General features: G+C 51.8%; 24 non-coding genes across 24 annotated transcripts; all 24 read right to left on the reverse strand.

Moving 5' to 3' along the window:
* Nucleotides 1-273: 273 nt before the first annotated feature.
* Trnar-ucg (transfer RNA arginine (anticodon UCG)) lies at nucleotides 274-346 on the reverse strand. The gene has a single exon. It is a non-coding gene; the product is annotated as a tRNA-Arg (tRNA).
* A 551-nt stretch (nucleotides 347-897) lies between these two features.
* On the reverse strand, nucleotides 898-969 carry Trnat-agu (transfer RNA threonine (anticodon AGU)). Its single transcript has one exon. It is a non-coding gene; the product is annotated as a tRNA-Thr (tRNA).
* A 321-nt stretch (nucleotides 970-1290) lies between these two features.
* Nucleotides 1291-1363, reverse strand: Trnak-cuu (transfer RNA lysine (anticodon CUU)). Its single transcript has one exon. It is a non-coding gene; the product is annotated as a tRNA-Lys (tRNA).
* A 439-nt stretch (nucleotides 1364-1802) lies between these two features.
* On the reverse strand, nucleotides 1803-1875 carry Trnar-ucg (transfer RNA arginine (anticodon UCG)). Its single transcript has one exon. It is a non-coding gene; the product is annotated as a tRNA-Arg (tRNA).
* Nucleotides 1876-2420: 545 nt separating this feature from the next.
* Trnat-agu (transfer RNA threonine (anticodon AGU)) lies at nucleotides 2421-2492 on the reverse strand. The gene has a single exon. It is a non-coding gene; the product is annotated as a tRNA-Thr (tRNA).
* Nucleotides 2493-2814: 322 nt separating this feature from the next.
* Nucleotides 2815-2887, reverse strand: Trnak-cuu (transfer RNA lysine (anticodon CUU)). The gene has a single exon. It is a non-coding gene; the product is annotated as a tRNA-Lys (tRNA).
* Nucleotides 2888-3326: 439 nt separating this feature from the next.
* Trnar-ucg (transfer RNA arginine (anticodon UCG)) lies at nucleotides 3327-3399 on the reverse strand. Its single transcript has one exon. It is a non-coding gene; the product is annotated as a tRNA-Arg (tRNA).
* Nucleotides 3400-3959: 560 nt separating this feature from the next.
* Trnat-agu (transfer RNA threonine (anticodon AGU)) lies at nucleotides 3960-4031 on the reverse strand. The gene has a single exon. It is a non-coding gene; the product is annotated as a tRNA-Thr (tRNA).
* A 321-nt stretch (nucleotides 4032-4352) lies between these two features.
* On the reverse strand, nucleotides 4353-4425 carry Trnak-cuu (transfer RNA lysine (anticodon CUU)). The gene has a single exon. It is a non-coding gene; the product is annotated as a tRNA-Lys (tRNA).
* A 439-nt stretch (nucleotides 4426-4864) lies between these two features.
* On the reverse strand, nucleotides 4865-4937 carry Trnar-ucg (transfer RNA arginine (anticodon UCG)). Its single transcript has one exon. It is a non-coding gene; the product is annotated as a tRNA-Arg (tRNA).
* A 551-nt stretch (nucleotides 4938-5488) lies between these two features.
* Nucleotides 5489-5560, reverse strand: Trnat-agu (transfer RNA threonine (anticodon AGU)). The gene has a single exon. It is a non-coding gene; the product is annotated as a tRNA-Thr (tRNA).
* A 322-nt stretch (nucleotides 5561-5882) lies between these two features.
* On the reverse strand, nucleotides 5883-5955 carry Trnak-cuu (transfer RNA lysine (anticodon CUU)). The gene has a single exon. It is a non-coding gene; the product is annotated as a tRNA-Lys (tRNA).
* A 439-nt stretch (nucleotides 5956-6394) lies between these two features.
* Nucleotides 6395-6467, reverse strand: Trnar-ucg (transfer RNA arginine (anticodon UCG)). The gene has a single exon. It is a non-coding gene; the product is annotated as a tRNA-Arg (tRNA).
* A 560-nt stretch (nucleotides 6468-7027) lies between these two features.
* On the reverse strand, nucleotides 7028-7099 carry Trnat-agu (transfer RNA threonine (anticodon AGU)). The gene has a single exon. It is a non-coding gene; the product is annotated as a tRNA-Thr (tRNA).
* A 321-nt stretch (nucleotides 7100-7420) lies between these two features.
* Trnak-cuu (transfer RNA lysine (anticodon CUU)) lies at nucleotides 7421-7493 on the reverse strand. The gene has a single exon. It is a non-coding gene; the product is annotated as a tRNA-Lys (tRNA).
* Nucleotides 7494-7932: 439 nt separating this feature from the next.
* On the reverse strand, nucleotides 7933-8005 carry Trnar-ucg (transfer RNA arginine (anticodon UCG)). Its single transcript has one exon. It is a non-coding gene; the product is annotated as a tRNA-Arg (tRNA).
* Nucleotides 8006-8556: 551 nt separating this feature from the next.
* Nucleotides 8557-8628, reverse strand: Trnat-agu (transfer RNA threonine (anticodon AGU)). The gene has a single exon. It is a non-coding gene; the product is annotated as a tRNA-Thr (tRNA).
* A 321-nt stretch (nucleotides 8629-8949) lies between these two features.
* Nucleotides 8950-9022, reverse strand: Trnak-cuu (transfer RNA lysine (anticodon CUU)). The gene has a single exon. It is a non-coding gene; the product is annotated as a tRNA-Lys (tRNA).
* Nucleotides 9023-9461: 439 nt separating this feature from the next.
* Nucleotides 9462-9534, reverse strand: Trnar-ucg (transfer RNA arginine (anticodon UCG)). Its single transcript has one exon. It is a non-coding gene; the product is annotated as a tRNA-Arg (tRNA).
* Nucleotides 9535-10088: 554 nt separating this feature from the next.
* Trnat-agu (transfer RNA threonine (anticodon AGU)) lies at nucleotides 10089-10160 on the reverse strand. Its single transcript has one exon. It is a non-coding gene; the product is annotated as a tRNA-Thr (tRNA).
* A 322-nt stretch (nucleotides 10161-10482) lies between these two features.
* Trnak-cuu (transfer RNA lysine (anticodon CUU)) lies at nucleotides 10483-10555 on the reverse strand. The gene has a single exon. It is a non-coding gene; the product is annotated as a tRNA-Lys (tRNA).
* A 439-nt stretch (nucleotides 10556-10994) lies between these two features.
* Trnar-ucg (transfer RNA arginine (anticodon UCG)) lies at nucleotides 10995-11067 on the reverse strand. Its single transcript has one exon. It is a non-coding gene; the product is annotated as a tRNA-Arg (tRNA).
* A 6149-nt stretch (nucleotides 11068-17216) lies between these two features.
* Trnat-agu (transfer RNA threonine (anticodon AGU)) lies at nucleotides 17217-17288 on the reverse strand. The gene has a single exon. It is a non-coding gene; the product is annotated as a tRNA-Thr (tRNA).
* A 321-nt stretch (nucleotides 17289-17609) lies between these two features.
* Trnak-cuu (transfer RNA lysine (anticodon CUU)) lies at nucleotides 17610-17682 on the reverse strand. The gene has a single exon. It is a non-coding gene; the product is annotated as a tRNA-Lys (tRNA).
* Between the last annotated feature and the right edge of the window lie 40 nt (nucleotides 17683-17722).

The raw sequence follows: 17722 nt of genomic DNA on the forward strand, positions 1-17722 counted from the left end.
TATCAGCACCGTTATTCAACACACATGCTCGACTGTGCGCAGACGCCTGTGGCGTAGCTCTTGGGTCCTGAATCAGACGCAGTAGTTCCAACAAAAACTCTCCTGATCGAAACAGTGCCGAAAATTTCGCTACAGAACCCCCTTGTCTTGCTTGTGCTTCAGGTAGACGCCGGTTTGCAGCCAGGAAGCGGACAGCAGCAACTTTCAACTAGTTTTGTAGTACTCAAACAACACAGCAAAACAGCATGCATCTTTTGCAGGACTGGAAAAAGTCGACCGTAACAGGATTCGAACCTGCAATCTTCGGATCCGAAGTCCGACGCCTTATCCATTAGGCCACACGGTCACTGGCGCAATCTGCTTCCCCACACACACCTCATTTTCGCCATTTGTACGCTTGCCGGAATGAATTTCCCATCTTTGACGCAATTCTCCATCTCCAATTTCAGTACTATAAATGCGATGCTACTTCTTGCTGTGTCCCATCGCAAGTTACATTCAAGCCCTTATGACGCTGATCAAACAAGAGGTTGCAAATCAGCTTCAATCGCTTACTGCCATCTCAGTCGGTTGCAGAAGGTACCTCACCCTATGTCATACAAAGGCGAGTTGCCGCTATTACCAAGGCGGCGGCGGCGCCGACGACGACGACGACGACGACAACCGCGAGGGTCTCTACCAGGGGTAGAAAATACTTCACAAGAACTAAGTATTTCACGTCGGCATTCTCCAGAGACTGCCAAAAGCAGCAGTTTCTGGTGCCTACTTTAATAGCACCATTCGCACTTTTCATTTGCGAGAGCATTTCTTAAATACCGCACCCATTCATAATTTTTTTTATTCTTGACCGCTTTTTTCGAAAGGGCTACGGTAGAAGGGGCTGTTACAAAATTCGTTTGCCTCCTGTGAGGATCGAACTCACGACCTCTGGTTTACTAGACCAGCGCTCTGCCAATGAGCTAAGGAGGCGCCGCCTGGTGCATTTTTCGGGTACTTTATTCTTATGGAGTAGTGAATCGGAGCCCTTCAGCTGGAAACGCACCGCATTAGCGACCATTATTTGTATTTAGTTAGCACAGCTGCTGCTTTCCTACACATCTCACACGATATCGATGTACACCTAAAATTCCAAAACAACACATTTATTTCATTTCAGAGTTACTTTCAGCTTCAAAAACCATTCCTCTGATATTCATACGAAGCTAGGCATCGTCGTAACCCGTTACGTTCATTACGCAAAGCTCACGAGAGGGGCGCAGGTTGCATCCGCGTAGACACAAAATTTCGCGCCGCCCAGCGTGGGGCTCGAACCCACGACCCTGAGATTAAGAGTCTCATGCTCTACCGACTGAGCTAGCCGGGCTCCACACAACGCATTACGAGCCATACAATACTTATGGGACCTGCGACCATCTATGGAAGGTCCTTTTCACTACAGCTTATTTCCTGCTGCCACAAATGAGCTACAATCCTATTCAATGAAAAATTGTGTCCGAAAGGAATCAAATCTACTTGAAATGATACGTGGCTATCAGCACCGTTATTCAACACACATGCTCGACTGTGCGCAGACGCCTGTGGCGTAGCTCTTGGGTCCTGAATCAGACGCAGTAGTTCCAACAAAAACTCTCCTGATCGAAACAGTGCCGAAAATTTCGCTACAGAACCCCCTTGTCTTGCTTGTGCTTCAGGTAGACGCCGGTTTGCAGCCAGGAAGCGGACAGCAGCAACTTTCAACTAGTTTTGTAGTACTCAAACAACACAGCAAAACAGCATGCATCTTTTGCAGGACTGGAAAAAGTCGACCGTAACAGGATTCGAACCTGCAATCTTCGGATCCGAAGTCCGACGCCTTATCCATTAGGCCACACGGTCACTGGCGCAATCTGCTTCCCCACACACACCTCATTTTCGCCATTTGTACGCTTGCCGGAATGAATTTCCCATCTTTGACGCAATTCTCCATCTCCAATTTCAGTACTATAAATGCGATGCTACTTCTTGCTGTGTCCCATCGCAAGTTACATTCATGCCCTTATGACGCTGATCTAACAAGAGGTTGCAAATCAGCTTCAATCGCTTACTGCCATCTCAGTCGGTTGCAGAAGGTACCTCACCCTATGTCATACAAAGGCGAGTTGCCGCTATTACCAAGGCGGCGGCGGCGCCGCCGACGACGACGACAACCGCGAGGGTCTCTACCAGGGGTAGAAAATACTTCACAAGAACTAAGTATTTCACGTCGGCATTCTCCAGAGACTGCCAAAAGCAGCAGTTTCTGGTGCCTACTTTAATAGCACCATTCGCACTTTTCATTTGCGAGAGCATTTCTTAAATACCGCACCCATTCATAATTTTTTTTATTCTTGACCGCTTTTTTCGAAAGGGCTACGGTAGAAGGGGCTGTTACAAAATTCGTTTGCCTCCTGTGAGGATCGAACTCACGACCTCTGGTTTACTAGACCAGCGCTCTGCCACTGAGCTAAGGAGGCGCCGCCTGGTGCATTTTTCGGGTACTTTATTCTTATGGAGTAGTGAATCGGAGCCCTTCAGCTGGAAACGCACCGCATTAGCGACCATTATTTGTATTTAGTTAGCACAGCTGCTGCTTTCCTACACATCTCACACGATATCGATGTACACCTAAAATTCCAAATACAACACATTTATTTCATTTCAGAGTTACTTTCAGCTTCAAAAACCATTCCTCTGATATTCATACGAAGCTAGGCATCGTCGTAACCCGTTACGTTCATTACGCAAAGCTCACGAGAGGGGCGCAGGTTGCATCCGCGTAGACACAAAATTTCGCGCCGCCCAGCGTGGGGCTCGAACCCACGACCCTGAGATTAAGAGTCTCATGCTCTACCGACTGAGCTAGCCGGGCTCCACACAACGCATTACGAGCCATACAATACTTATGGGACCTGCGACCATCTATGGAAGGTCCTTTTCACTACAGCTTATTTCCTGCTGCCACAAATGAGCTACAATCCTATTCAATGAAAAATTGTGTCCGAAAGGAATCAAATCTACTTGAAATAATACGTGGCTATCAGCACCGTTATTCAACACACATGCTCGACTGTGCGCAGACGCCTGTGGCGTAGCTCTTGGGTCCTGAATCAGACGCAGTAGTTCCAACAAAAACTCTCCTGATCGAAACAGTGCCGAAAATTTCGCTACAGAACCCCCTTGTCTTGCTTGTGCTTCAGGTAGACGCCGGTTTGCAGCCAGGAAGCGGACAGCAGCAACTTTCAACTAGTTTTGTAGTACTCAAACAACACAGCAAAACAGCATGCATCTTTTGCAGAACTGGAAAAAGTCGACCGTGACAGGATTCGAACCTGCAATCTTCGGATCCGAAGTCCGACGCCTTATCCATTAGGCCACACGGTCACTGGCGCAATCTGCTTCCCCACACACACCTCATTTTCGCCATTTGTACGCTTGCCGGAATGAATTTCCCATCTTTGACGCAATTCTCCATCTCCAATTTCAGTACTATAAATGCGATGCTACTTCTTGCTGTGTCCCATCGCAAGTTACATTCAAGCCCTTATGACGCTGATCAAACAAGAGGTTGCAAATCAGCTTCAATCGCTTACTGCCATCTCAGTCGGTTGCAGAAGGTACCTCACCCTATGTCATACAAAGGCGAGTTGCCGCTATTACCAAGGCGGCGGCGGCGCCGCCGCCGCCGCCGCCGACGACGACGACGACAACCGCGAGGGTCTCTACCAGGGGTAGAAAATACTTCACAAGAACTAAGTATTTCACGTCGGCATTCTCCAGAGACTGCCAAAAGCAGCAGTTTCTGGTGCCTACTTTAATAGCACCATTCGCACTTTTCATTTGCGAGAGCATTTCTTAAATACCGCACCCATTCATAATTTTTTTTATTCTTGACCGCTTTTTTCGAAAGGGCTACGGTAGAAGGGGCTGTTACAAAATTCGTTTGCCTCCTGTGAGGATCGAACTCACGACCTCTGGTTTACTAGACCAGCGCTCTGCCACTGAGCTAAGGAGGCGCCGCCTGGTGCATTTTTCGGGTACTTTATTCTTATGGAGTAGTGAATCGGAGCCCTTCAGCTGGAAACGCACCGCATTAGCGACCATTATTTGTATTTAGTTAGCACAGCTGCTGCTTTCCTACACATCTCACACGATATCGATGTACACCTAAAATTCCAAAACAACACATTTATTTCATTTCAGAGTTACTTTCAGCTTCAAAAACCATTCCTCTGATATTCATACGAAGCTAGGCATCGTCGTAACCCGTTACGTTCATTACGCAAAGCTCACGAGAGGGGCGCAGGTTGCATCCGCGTAGACACAAAATTTCGCGCCGCCCAGCGTGGGGCTCGAACCCACGACCCTGAGATTAAGAGTCTCATGCTCTACCGACTGAGCTAGCCGGGCTCCACACAACGCATTACGAGCCATACAATACTTATGGGACCTGCGACCATCTATGGAAGGTCCTTTTCACTACAGCTTATTTCCTGCTGCCACAAATGAGCTACAATCCTATTCAATGAAAAATTGTGTCCGAAAGGAATCAAATCTACTTGAAATGATACGTGGCTATCAGCACCGTTATTCAACACACATGCTCGACTGTGCGCAGACGCCTGTGGCGTAGCTCTTGGGTCCTGAATCAGACGCAGTAGTTCCAACAAAAACTCTCCTGATCGAAACAGTGCCGAAAATTTCGCTACAGAACCCCCTTGTCTTGCTTGTGCTTCAGGTAGACGCCGGTTTGCAGCCAGGAAGCGGACAGCAGCAACTTTCAACTAGTTTTGTAGTACTCAAACAACACAGCAAAACAGCATGCATCTTTTGCAGGACTGGAAAAAGTCGACCGTAACAGGATTCGAACCTGCAATCTTCGGATCCGAAGTCCGACGCCTTATCCATTAGGCCACACGGTCACTGGCGCAATCTGCTTCCCCACACACACCTCATTTTCGCCATTTGTACGCTTGCCGGAATGAATTTCCCATCTTTGACGCAATTCTCCATCTCCAATTTCAGTACTATAAATGCGATGCTACTTCTTGCTGTGTCCCATCGCAAGTTACATTCAAGCCCTTATGACGCTGATCAAACAAGAGGTTGCAAATCAGCTTCAATCGCTTACTGCCATCTCAGTCGGTTGCAGAAGGTACCTCACCCTATGTCATACAAAGGCGAGTTGCCGCTATTACCAAGGCGGCGGCGGCGCCGACGACGACGACGACGACGACAACCACGAGGGTCTCTACCAGGGGTAGAAAATACTTCACAAGAACTAAGTATTTCACCTCGGCATTCTCCAGAGACTGCCAAAAGCAGCAGTTTCTGGTGCCTACTTTAATAGCACCATTCGCACTTTTCATTTGCGAGAGCATTTCTTAAATACCGCACCCATTCATAATTTTTTTTATTCTTGACCGCTTTTTTCGAAAGGGCTACGGTAGAAGGGGCTGTTACAAAATTCGTTTGCCTCCTGTGAGGATCGAACTCACGACCTCTGGTTTACTAGACCAGCGCTCTGCCACTGAGCTAAGGAGGCGCCGCCTGGTGCATTTTTCGGGTACTTTATTCTTATGGAGTAGTGAATCGGAGCCCTTCAGCTGGAAACGCACCGCATTAGCGACCATTATTTGTATTTAGTTAGCACAGCTGCTGCTTTCCTACACATCTCACACGATATCGATGTACACCTAAAATTCCAAATACAACACATTTATTTCATTTCAGAGTTACTTTCAGCTTCAAAAACCATTCCTCTGATATTCATACGAAGCTAGGCATCGTCGTAACCCGTTACGTTCATTACGCAAAGCTCACGAGAGGGGCGCAGGTTGCATCCGCGTAGACACAAAATTTCGCGCCGCCCAGCGTGGGGCTCGAACCCACGACCCTGAGATTAAGAGTCTCATGCTCTACCGACTGAGCTAGCCGGGCTCCACACAACGCATTACGAGCCATACAATACTTATGGGACCTGCGACCATCTATGGAAGGTCCTTTTCACTACAGCTTATTTCCTGCTGCCACAAATGAGCTACAATCCTATTCAATGAAAAATTGTGTCCGAAAGGAATCAAATCTACTTGAAATAATACGTGGCTATCAGCACCGTTATTCAACACACATGCTCGACTGTGCGCAGACGCCTGTGGCGTAGCTCTTGGGTCCTGAATCAGACGCAGTAGTTCCAACAAAAACTCTCCTGATCGAAACAGTGCCGAAAATTTCGCTACAGAACCCCCTTGTCTTGCTTGTGCTTCAGGTAGACGCCGGTTTGCAGCCAGGAAGCGGACAGCAGCAACTTTCAACTAGTTTTGTAGTACTCAAACAACACAGCAAAACAGCATGCATCTTTTGCAGAACTGGAAAAAGTCGACCGTGACAGGATTCGAACCTGCAATCTTCGGATCCGAAATCCGACGCCTTATCCATTAGGCCACACGGTCACTGGCGCAATCTGCTTCCCCACACACACCTCATTTTCGCCATTTGTACGCTTGCCGGAATGAATTTCCCATCTTTGACGCAATTCTCCATCTCCAATTTCAGTACTATAAATGCGATGCTACTTCTTGCTGTGTCCCATCGCAAGTTACATTCAAGCCCTTATGACGCTGATCAAACAAGAGGTTGCAAATCAGCTTCAATCGCTTACTGCCATCTCAGTCGGTTGCAGAAGGTACCTCACCCTATGTCATACAAAGGCGAGTTGCCGCTATTACCAAGGCGGCGGCGGCGCCGACGACGACGACGACGACGACGACGACGACAACCGCGAGGGTCTCTACCAGGGGTAGAAAATACTTCACAAGAACTAAGTATTTCACGTCGGCATTCTCCAGAGACTGCCAAAAGCAGCAGTTTCTGGTGCCTACTTTAATAGCACCATTCGCACTTTTCATTTGCGAGAGCATTTCTTAAATACCGCACCCATTCATAATTTTTTTTATTCTTGACCGCTTTTTTCGAAAGGGCTACGGTAGAAGGGGCTGTTACAAAATTCGTTTGCCTCCTGTGAGGATCGAACTCACGACCTCTGGTTTACTAGACCAGCGCTCTGCCACTGAGCTAAGGAGGCGCCGCCTGGTGCATTTTTCGGGTACTTTATTCTTATGGAGTAGTGAATCGGAGCCCTTCAGCTGGAAACGCACCGCATTAGCGACCATTATTTGTATTTAGTTAGCACAGCTGCTGCTTTCCTACACATCTCACACGATATCGATGTACACCTAAAATTCCAAAACAACACATTTATTTCATTTCAGAGTTACTTTCAGCTTCAAAAACCATTCCTCTGATATTCATACGAAGCTAGGCATCGTCGTAACCCGTTACGTTCATTACGCAAAGCTCACGAGAGGGGCGCAGGTTGCATCCGCGTAGACACAAAATTTCGCGCCGCCCAGCGTGGGGCTCGAACCCACGACCCTGAGATTAAGAGTCTCATGCTCTACCGACTGAGCTAGCCGGGCTCCACACAACGCATTACGAGCCATACAATACTTATGGGACCTGCGACCATCTATGGAAGGTCCTTTTCACTACAGCTTATTTCCTGCTGCCACAAATGAGCTACAATCCTATTCAATGAAAAATTGTGTCCGAAAGGAATCAAATCTACTTGAAATGATACGTGGCTATCAGCACCGTTATTCAACACACATGCTCGACTGTGCGCAGACGCCTGTGGCGTAGCTCTTGGGTCCTGAATCAGACGCAGTAGTTCCAACAAAAACTCTCCTGATCGAAACAGTGCCGAAAATTTCGCTACAGAACCCCCTTGTCTTGCTTGTGCTTCAGGTAGACGCCGGTTTGCAGCCAGGAAGCGGACAGCAGCAACTTTCAACTAGTTTTGTAGTACTCAAACAACACAGCAAAACAGCATGCATCTTTTGCAGGACTGGAAAAAGTCGACCGTAACAGGATTCGAACCTGCAATCTTCGGATCCGAAGTCCGACGCCTTATCCATTAGGCCACAGGGTCACTGGCGCAATCTGCTTCCCCACACACACCTCATTTTCGCCATTTGTACGCTTGCCGGAATGAATTTCCCATCTTTGACGCAATTCTCCATCTCCAATTTCAGTACTATAAATGCGATGCTACTTCTTGCTGTGTCCCATCGCAAGTTACATTCATGCCCTTATGACGCTGATCAAACAAGAGGTTGCAAATCAGCTTCAATCGCTTACTGCCATCTCAGTCGGTTGCAGAAGGTACCTCACCCTATGTCATACAAAGGCGAGTTGCCGCTATTACCAAGGCGGCGGCGGCGCCGACGACGACGACGACGACGACAACCGCGAGGGTCTCTACCAGGGGTAGAAAATACTTCACAAGAACTAAGTATTTCACGTCGGCATTCTCCAGAGACTGCCAAAAGCAGCAGTTTCTGGTGCCTACTTTAATAGCACCATTCGCACTTTTCATTTGCGAGAGCATTTCTTAAATACCGCACCCATTCATAATTTTTTTTATTCTTGACCGCTTTTTTCGAAAGGGCTACGGTAGAAGGGGCTGTTACAAAATTCGTTTGCCTCCTGTGAGGATCGAACTCACGACCTCTGGTTTACTAGACCAGCGCTCTGCCAATGAGCTAAGGAGGCGCCGCCTGGTGCATTTTTCGGGTACTTTATTCTTATGGAGTAGTGAATCGGAGCCCTTCAGCTGGAAACGCACCGCATTAGCGACCATTATTTGTATTTAGTTAGCACAGCTGCTGCTTTCCTACACATCTCACACGATATCGATGTACACCTAAAATTCCAAAACAACACATTTATTTCATTTCAGAGTTACTTTCAGCTTCAAAAACCATTCCTCTGATATTCATACGAAGCTAGGCATCGTCGTAACCCGTTACGTTCATTACGCAAAGCTCACGAGAGGGGCGCAGGTTGCATCCGCGTAGACACAAAATTTCGCGCCGCCCAGCGTGGGGCTCGAACCCACGACCCTGAGATTAAGAGTCTCATGCTCTACCGACTGAGCTAGCCGGGCTCCACACAACGCATTACGAGCCATACAATACTTATGGGACCTGCGACCATCTATGGAAGGTCCTTTTCACTACAGCTTATTTCCTGCTGCCACAAATGAGCTACAATCCTATTCAATGAAAAATTGTGTCCGAAAGGAATCAAATCTACTTGAAATGATACGTGGCTATCAGCACCGTTATTCAACACACATGCTCGACTGTGCGCAGACGCCTGTGGCGTAGCTCTTGGGTCCTGAATCAGACGCAGTAGTTCCAACAAAAACTCTCCTGATCGAAACAGTGCCGAAAATTTCGCTACAGAACCCCCTTGTCTTGCTTGTGCTTCAGGTAGACGCCAGTTTGCAGCCAGGAAGCGGACAGCAGCAACTTTCAACTAGTTTTGTAGTACTCAAACAACACAGCAAAACAGCATGCATCTTTTGCAGGACTGGAAAAAGTCGACCGTAACAGGATTCGAACCTGCAATCTTCGGATCCGAAGTCCGACGCCTTATCCATTAGGCCACACGGTCACTGGCGCAATCTGCTTCCCCACACACACCTCATTTTCGCCAATTGTACGCTTGCCGGAATGAATTTCCCATCTTTGACGCAATTCTCCATCTCCAATTTCAGTACTATAAATGCGATGCTACTTCTTGCTGTGTCCCATCGCAAGTTACATTCATGCCCTTATGACGCTGATCTAACAAGAGGTTGCAAATCAGCTTCAATCGCTTACTGCCATCTCAGTCGGTTGCAGAAGGTACCTCACCCTATGTCATACAAAGGCGAGTTGCCGCTATTACCAAGGCGGCGGCGGCGCCGACGACGACGACGACGACGACGACAACCGCGAGGGTCTCTACCAGGGGTAGAAAATACTTCACAAGAACTAAGTATTTCACGTCGGCATTCTCCAGAGACTGCCAAAAGCAGCAGTTTCTGGTGCCTACTTTAATAGCACCATTCGCACTTTTCATTTGCGAGAGCATTTCTTAAATACCGCACCCATTCATAATTTTTTTTATTCTTGACCGCTTTTTTCGAAAGGGCTACGGTAGAAGGGGCTGTTACAAAATTCGTTTGCCTCCTGTGAGGATCGAACTCACGACCTCTGGTTTACTAGACCAGCGCTCTGCCACTGAGCTAAGGAGGCGCCGCCTGTTGCATTTTTCGGGAACTTTATTCTTATGGAGTAGTGAATCGGAGCCCTTCAGCTGGAAACGCACCGCATTAGCGACCATTATTTGTATTTAGTTAGCACAGCTGCTGCTTTCCTACACATCTCACACGATATCGATGTACACCTAAAATTCCAAATACAACACATTTATTTCATTTCAGAGTTACTTTCAGCTTCAAAAACCATTCCTCTGATATTCATACGAAGCTAGGCATCGTCGTAACCCGTTACGTTCATTACGCAAAGCTCACGAGAGGGGCGCAGGTTGCATCCGCGTAGACACAAAATTTTGCGCCGCCCAGCGTGGGGCTCGAACCCACGACCCTGAGATTAAGAGTCTCATGCTCTACCGACTGAGCTAGCCGGGCTCCACACAACGCATTACGAGCCATACAATACTTATGGGACCTGCGACCATCTATGAAAGGTCCTTTTCACTACAGCTTATTTCCTGCTGCCACAAATGAGCTACAATCCTATTCAATGAAAAATTGTGTCCGAAAGGAATCAAATCTACTTGAAATGATACGTGGCTATCAGCACCGTTATTCAACACACATGCTCGACTGTGCGCAGACGCCTGTGGCGTAGCTCTTGGGTCCTGAATCAGACGCAGTAGTTCCAACAAAAACTCTCCTGATCGAAACAGTGCCGAAAATTTCGCTACAGAACCCCCTTGTCTTGCTTGTGCTTCAGGTAGACGCCGGTTTGCAGCCAGGAAGCGGACAGCAGCAACTTTCAACTAGTTTTGTAGTACTCAAACAACACAGCAAAACAGCATGCATCTTTTGCAGAACTGGAAAAAGTCGACCGTGACAGGATTCGAACCTGCAATCTTCGGATCCGAAGTCCGACGCCTTATCCATTAGGCCACACGGTCACTGGCGCAATCTGCTTCCCCACACACACCTCATTTTCGCCATTTGTACGCTTGCCGGAATGAATTTCCCATCTTTGACGCAATTCTCCATCTCCAATTTCAGTACTATAAATGCGATGCTACTTCTTGCTGTGTCCCATCGCAAGTTACATTCAAGCCCTTATGACGCTGATCAAACAAGAGGTTGCAAATCAGCTTCAATCGCTTACTGCCATCTCAGTCGGTTGCAGAAGGTACCTCACCCTATGTCATACAAAGGCGAGTTGCCGCTATTACCAAGGCGGCGGCGGCGCCGACGACGACGACGACGACAACCGCGAGGGTCTCTACCAGGGGTAGAAAATACTTCACAAGAACTAAGTATTTCACGTCGGCATTCTCCAGAGACTGCCAAAAGCAGCAGTTTTTTTTTTTTTTTTTTTTTTTTTTTTACTTTATTGTTATTTTAAAACCTGTACAATTCAGGTAGGCTGGCAGCGGCACACTACGCCGCTCTTCAGCCATAGCGTTGTACAAGAGTATAAAACATGGTGAATAACAATGAACAAAGTGATGGGCAAAAGAGAGAGGTCACAGAGACATAAAAAAAAACACGGAGTCATTCACATGTGACGATAACAACACGGAAAACACGTCGGCACGGCGCACAAAACACTGGTGAGTCCGACGGCACAAGTGAACGTAGGAGTGGGATGGCGGACACCAAAAACACTATATGACGTCACACACACGAAGCACAAAAGGCGACGATCTCCGGCGCGCGAATGTTCACTATACGTGTGCGAGTCCGGGGACCTGCCAAGAGAGGAGGAGGAGGAAGGGGAGTGGGAGAGCGAGAGGGGAGAGCAGAGATGCCACGGGCAGGGGAGATAGGGGGGAGGGAGGAAGGGGGAGAGGAAGCCCGGGGGAAGAGGGGGAAGGGAGGGGACAGGGAGATGGAAAAAGAAGGGAAGAGAAGAGAAGGGAGGGAGGGTGCCGAAAGGAAAGGACACGGGAAGTGGGGGGTGGGGCAGGGTCAAAGTTGATAGGAGGGGTAGATGGAGGGGACGAGGACACCATCAGGGAGAGGGAGCTGGCGGAAGCCACCTTGGGAGAGGGTATGGAGGGTGGAGAGATGGAGACCGGGTGGGACGTGCGAATACAGGCGCGGCAGCGGGCGAGGGTGGGAGAGGAGCGAGGAAACGAGCGGGTGAGGAGGATCAAGTTTACGTGAGGTGTACAGGATACGTATCCTTTCAAGGAAAAGGAGGAGGTGGGGGAAGGGGATGAGATCATACAGGATCCGTGTGGGGGAGGGGAGACGGATGCGATAGGCAAGGCGGAGAGCATGGCGTTCAAGGATTTGGAGGGATTTATAGAAGGTAGGGGGAGCGGAGATCCAGGCTGGATGGGCATAACAAAGGATAGGGCGGATGATGGATTTATAGGTGTGGAGGATTGTGGAGGGGTCCAGACCCCACGTGCGGCCGGAAAGGAGCTTGAGGAGACGGAGTCGGGAACGTGCCTTGGCTTGGATTGTCTGGAGATGGGGAGTCCAGGAGAGGCGACGGTCGAGGGTGACGCCAAGGTACTTAAGGGTGGGAGTGAGGGCGATAGGACGGCCATAGACGGTGAGATAGAAATCAAGGAGGCGGAAGGAAGGGGTGGTTTTGCCTACAATGATCGCCTGGGTTTTGGAGGGATTGACCTTGAGCAACCACTGGTTGCACCAAGCGGTGAACCGGTCAAGATGGGATTGGAGAAGGCGTTGGGAGCGTTGCAGGGTGGGGGCAAGGGCGAGGAAGGCGGTGTCATCGGCAAACTGGAGAAGGTGGACGGGGGGCGACGGCGGCGGCATGTCCGCCGTGTACAAAAGGTACAGAAGGGGGGAGAGGACGGAGCCTTGGGGCACACCGGCGGAGGGGAAAAAGGTGTAGGAATCAGTGTTATGGATGGTGACATAGGAAGGACGGCGGGAGAGAAAGGAACCGATCAGACGGACGTAGTTAATGGGAAGGGCAAAGGTTTGGAGCTTGAAGAGGAGACCGGAATGCCAGACGCGGTCATAAGCGCGTTCGAGGTCAAGTGAGAGGAAGATGGCGGAGCGACGGGAATTAAGCTGTTCGGAAAGGAGATGAGTGAGGTGAAGGAGAAGATCGTCGGAAGAGAAGGATGGCCGAAAGCCACACTGGGTGACGGGAAGGAGGCGGTGCTGGCGGAGATGCTGGTGGAGGCGGCGGGTGAGGATAGATTCTAGGACCTTGCTGAAGACCGAGGTAAGGCTGATGGGACGGTAGGAGGAGACGGCGGACGGCGGTTTGCCAGGTTTAAGGAACATGAGGATACGGGAGGTTTTCCACAGGTCGGGGTAGTAACCGGTGGACAGGACTACATTGTAGAGCCTGGCCAGTGTGGAGAGGAAAGAGACAGGAGCTTCACGAAGGTGACGGTAGGTGGCACGATCGTGACCAGGAGCGGTGTTGCGTTTTGTGCGGAGTGTAGCAATGAGATCCTGTGTAGTGATAGGGGCATTGAGTTCCGTGTGTGCAATGTTGTCCAAGTACTGGAAGCCAGGAGCGAGGGGAGGGGAAGAGGTGTCAGTTCGATCGCGGATATCTGGGAAGAGGGAGTAATCGAACTGGGGATCATCGGGGACAGAAAATACATCGGAGAGGTAGGAGGCAAAGTGATTGGCCTTACTAAGGGAGTCAGGGAAAGGGTGATCATCATGGAGAAGAGGATAATAGGGGGAGGGTTTAGTTCCGGTAAGGCGACGGAAGGCCGACCAGAACTTGGACGAGTTGATTGGTAGGGTTGCATTTAAACGGGTGCATGTCTGTCGCCAGTCCCGGCGTTTCTTAGCCGCGAGCAAATTACGAACGTGTCGCTGGAGTTGCCGGTGGCGTCGTAGTGTGTCCGGGTCACGCGTGCAGAGGAAGGCACGGTAGAGATGACGGGATTCACGGAGGAGGAGAACGGCCTGTGGGGGTAAGGTAGGACGGTGGGGGTGGATGGCGACAGTAGGAACGTGGGCCTCCACGGCCTCAGACAAGGTCCGCTGGAGAAAGGAGGCGGCATGGGTGACATCGTCAGGGTGGTGGTAGGTGAGAGGGTGGCTATCGACCTGGGTGGAAAGGGTATCCCGGTAGGCATTCCAGTCGGCTCGGGAATAGTCGTGGACATACTTAGGGGGAGGGTCAGTACGAGGGTCGGGGCGAGGGCGACGACCGTCTGAAACGGTGAGGAGGACAGGGAGATGGTCGCTACCAATAGGCTCCAGGACATCCACCGTGATGCGGCCAAGGAGGTTGGGGGAGGAGAGGATAACATCAGGAGTGGAGTTGGATTCAGGACGGGTATGCCGGGGGATGGGGACGAGGTCACCTTGAAGGGTGGAGAGGAACCGATGCCATCGCCGTAACTGGGCAGCGGAACGACTATGGATGTTGAGGTCGGCGGCGATCACGTAGGAGGAAAAGGTACGATCGACGTGGGAGAGGAAGTCGAAGGGAATAGGAGCGTTGGGGCGGACATAGATGGTGGCGCAGGTAACGGTAAGGCCGGGGAAGAAGAGACTAAGGATCAGGTGTTCGGTGGGGTCGGGAAGGAGAGGTTGGAGCCGAACGGGGATCTGGCGGTGGTGACCAATGGCAACTCCGCCACGCGCAATCGGGAGGGGATTATCGGAGCGGTGGAGGAGGTAGGGCGAAGTGTGGACTGTGTGGTGGGGTTGCAGGAAGGTTTCATTGAGGAGGAAGGCATCCACGCGGTGGGTGGCAAGGGTGTGCAGGAACAGGTTTTTGTTGGCGGGAAGGGAGCGTATGTTGTTGAAAAGGATACGTTGCTGTCGCGCCATGACTGGGATTGAAACGAGGGTGTCAAGACGGGAGAAGGTGAAATGGGCCTGGTTGTTGGAGTAGGTGGCGTACATCTTGAGTTGGAAGATGGAACGGGCAGCAAGGGAGATCTGCTGGAGGGTGTGAGGGCGCTGAAAGGGATGAACATTCTGGAGGACGATGGTGAGGAACCTGATGATGTCCTCAGCGGTGGGTGGGGGACGAAGGGAATTGCCAGGAGGGGTGGGGGCGTCCAGAGGACGGACAGGTACGGTGAGTTCAGGAGTGGTTGGAGGGGGTCGGGCTTTACACTTTTGGGAGTAGGTGGGATGAGGGAGATTGCAGGTATTACAGGAGGGAGGGGATTGGAGGTTAGGGCACTGCCGGAGGAAGTGCGCCTGCCGACAATGCGGGCAGGTGGGGGCCTCGCGGCACTCAGCTGTGGGGTGCGCATTATAGCGCAGACACCTCTGGCAGCGCAGGGATTGAGGAGGGGAACGGGAAGGGTCGACCTTGTACCGCTGGTGGAAGAGGAGGGCACCCTCCTTCAGGAGACGGTCAATGGAGGGGGCGTCTTCAGAGAAAACCCGCATAAGGCGGGTGGGGCCGGCCGAGTTGAAAATGCGGCGGACCGCCCGCACCTCCAATGTGGGATGGGCCTGGAGCTCCGCCAACACCTCCTCCTCCGTGATCGACGGACTGAGCCGCGTGATCACGGCGGTGAGGGTCGGCGGGCGACGCGGGGGTTGGGGTTGGCGGGTAGGAGACGGAGAAGGAGCAGGGGTAAGGGAGGCGTTGGGACCAAAACGGGTGATGGGGAGACGGGAGAGGATGTCAGTATGGAGGGTTGGGCTGGGGGAGGAGATGAGAACAGAATCTCGGCGAGGAGTGAGGAGGGAGATGGGGGCACCAGGACAATGCTGGCGAAGGAAGAGGGTGAGGTTCCGGGCTTCAAGGAGAGAGGGACCAGGACGGGAGAGGAGGTAGCGGTAGGAGGAAGGGAGAGAGGAGGAGGATGAGGGGGCAGGGACAGGCGGGGAGACTTCCATGGCATCAAGGGTGGGGGAAGGAGGACGAGGTGCAGCCTTTTTGGAAGCAGAGGAAGCAGGGGTGCCACCGGGGCGCTTGACGGCGGTGGAGGAGGTGTGGGGGATGGGAACAACGGGAATGTGGCGGGGAGGGGCAGGTCCCGGGGCCGGAGTCGGCGCCGGAGATGGTGACGGTGACGGTGAAGGCGACGATGACGATGACGGCGACAGAGGCGGCGGTGATGGCGAAGGTGACGGGGAGAGCTGGGCGTGGGCAGTGGCCCGACGGGCCACCACCCGAGCTGGAGCTGCAGTGACAGGCTGGGGGAGTGGGGGGAAGGGATCAGAACGAGAGGAGCGGGAGGAAGAAGCGGGAGAGGGGGCGACAAAGATAGAGGGTGAAGGGACAGTGAGGAGAGGTGGAATGGAAGGAGGGAGGTGGGACTGGGCACACCAAGTTATAGTGGTGGAGGCGGCGGAAGGGGAGGTATAGACAATGGCGGTGGTGGTAGTAGTGACAGTGGTGGTGGGGGCGGACATGACGGGAGAGAGAAACAAGAACGAACAGAACGAAGAGGAGAGGACAGAAACCGGGGACAGACAAAGACGAAGACGGATGAAGACGAAGACGGCCGTAGACCAGGGTCAGGACGGCGGCGATGGTGGCGACCAGGCGGCACCGGATGGCGGCGGGCACCGGCGGCGGCGGCGGCGGCGGCGGCGAGCACCGGCAGGCGGCGAGCACCGGCAGGCGGCGGGCACCGGCGGCGGCGGCGGCGGCGGCGGCGGCGGCGGCGGCGGCGAGCACCGGCAGGCGGCGACCAGGCGGGGGCGGCGAGCCCCGGCAGGCGGCGACCAGGCAGGGGCGACGGGCGACGAGCCCCGGCAGGCGGCGGCGGCGGCGGCGGCGGCGGCGGCGGCGGCGGCGGCGGCGGCAAGGACCGGCAGGCGGCGACCAGGCGGGGGCGACGAGCCCCGGCAGGCGGCGGCGGCGGCGGCGGCGGCGGCAAGGACCGGAAGGCGGCGACCAAGCGGCGGCGGCAAACAGACGACACGGCAAGGATCTTCCACGTCGAAGGCGCACCCTGAGAGTAGCCCAGGCAGTGAAACTCTTCGATGAAGAAGAGAGGGAATCCAACCCTCGAATATGAAAAGCAGCAGTTTCTGGTGCCTACTTTAATAGCACCATTCGCACTTTTCATTTGCGAGAGCATTTCTTAAATACCGCACCCATTCATAATTTTTTTTATTCTTGACCGCTTTTTTCGAAAGGGCTACGGTAGAAGGGGCTGTTACAAAATTCGTTTGCCTCCTGTGAGGATCGAACTCATGACCTCTGGTTTACTAGACCAGCGCTCTGCCACTGAGCTAAGGAGGCGCCGCCTGGTGCATTTTTCGGGTACTTTATTCTTATGGAGTAGTGAATCGGAGCCCTTCAGCTGGAAACGCACCGCATTAGCGACCATTATTTGTATTTAGTTAGCACAGCTGCTGCTTTCCTACACATCTCACACGATATCGATGTACACCTAAAATTCCAAAACAACACATTTATTTCATTTCAGAGTTACTTTCAGCTTCAAAAACCATTCCTCTGATATTCATACGAAGCTAGGCATCGTCGTAACCCGTTACGTTCATTACGCAAAGCTCACGAGAGGGGCGCAGGTTGCATCCGCGTAGACACAAAATTTCGCGCCGCCCAGCGTGGGGCTCGTACCCACGACCCTGAGATTAAGAGTCTCATGCTCTACCGACTGAGCTAGCCGGGCTCCACACAACGCATTACGAGCCATACAATACTTATGGGAC

Source organism: Schistocerca serialis, chromosome 7, assembly GCF_023864345.2.
Source record: "Schistocerca serialis cubense isolate TAMUIC-IGC-003099 chromosome 7, iqSchSeri2.2, whole genome shotgun sequence".
In the NCBI taxonomy this organism is placed as follows: domain Eukaryota; kingdom Metazoa; phylum Arthropoda; class Insecta; order Orthoptera; family Acrididae; genus Schistocerca; species Schistocerca serialis.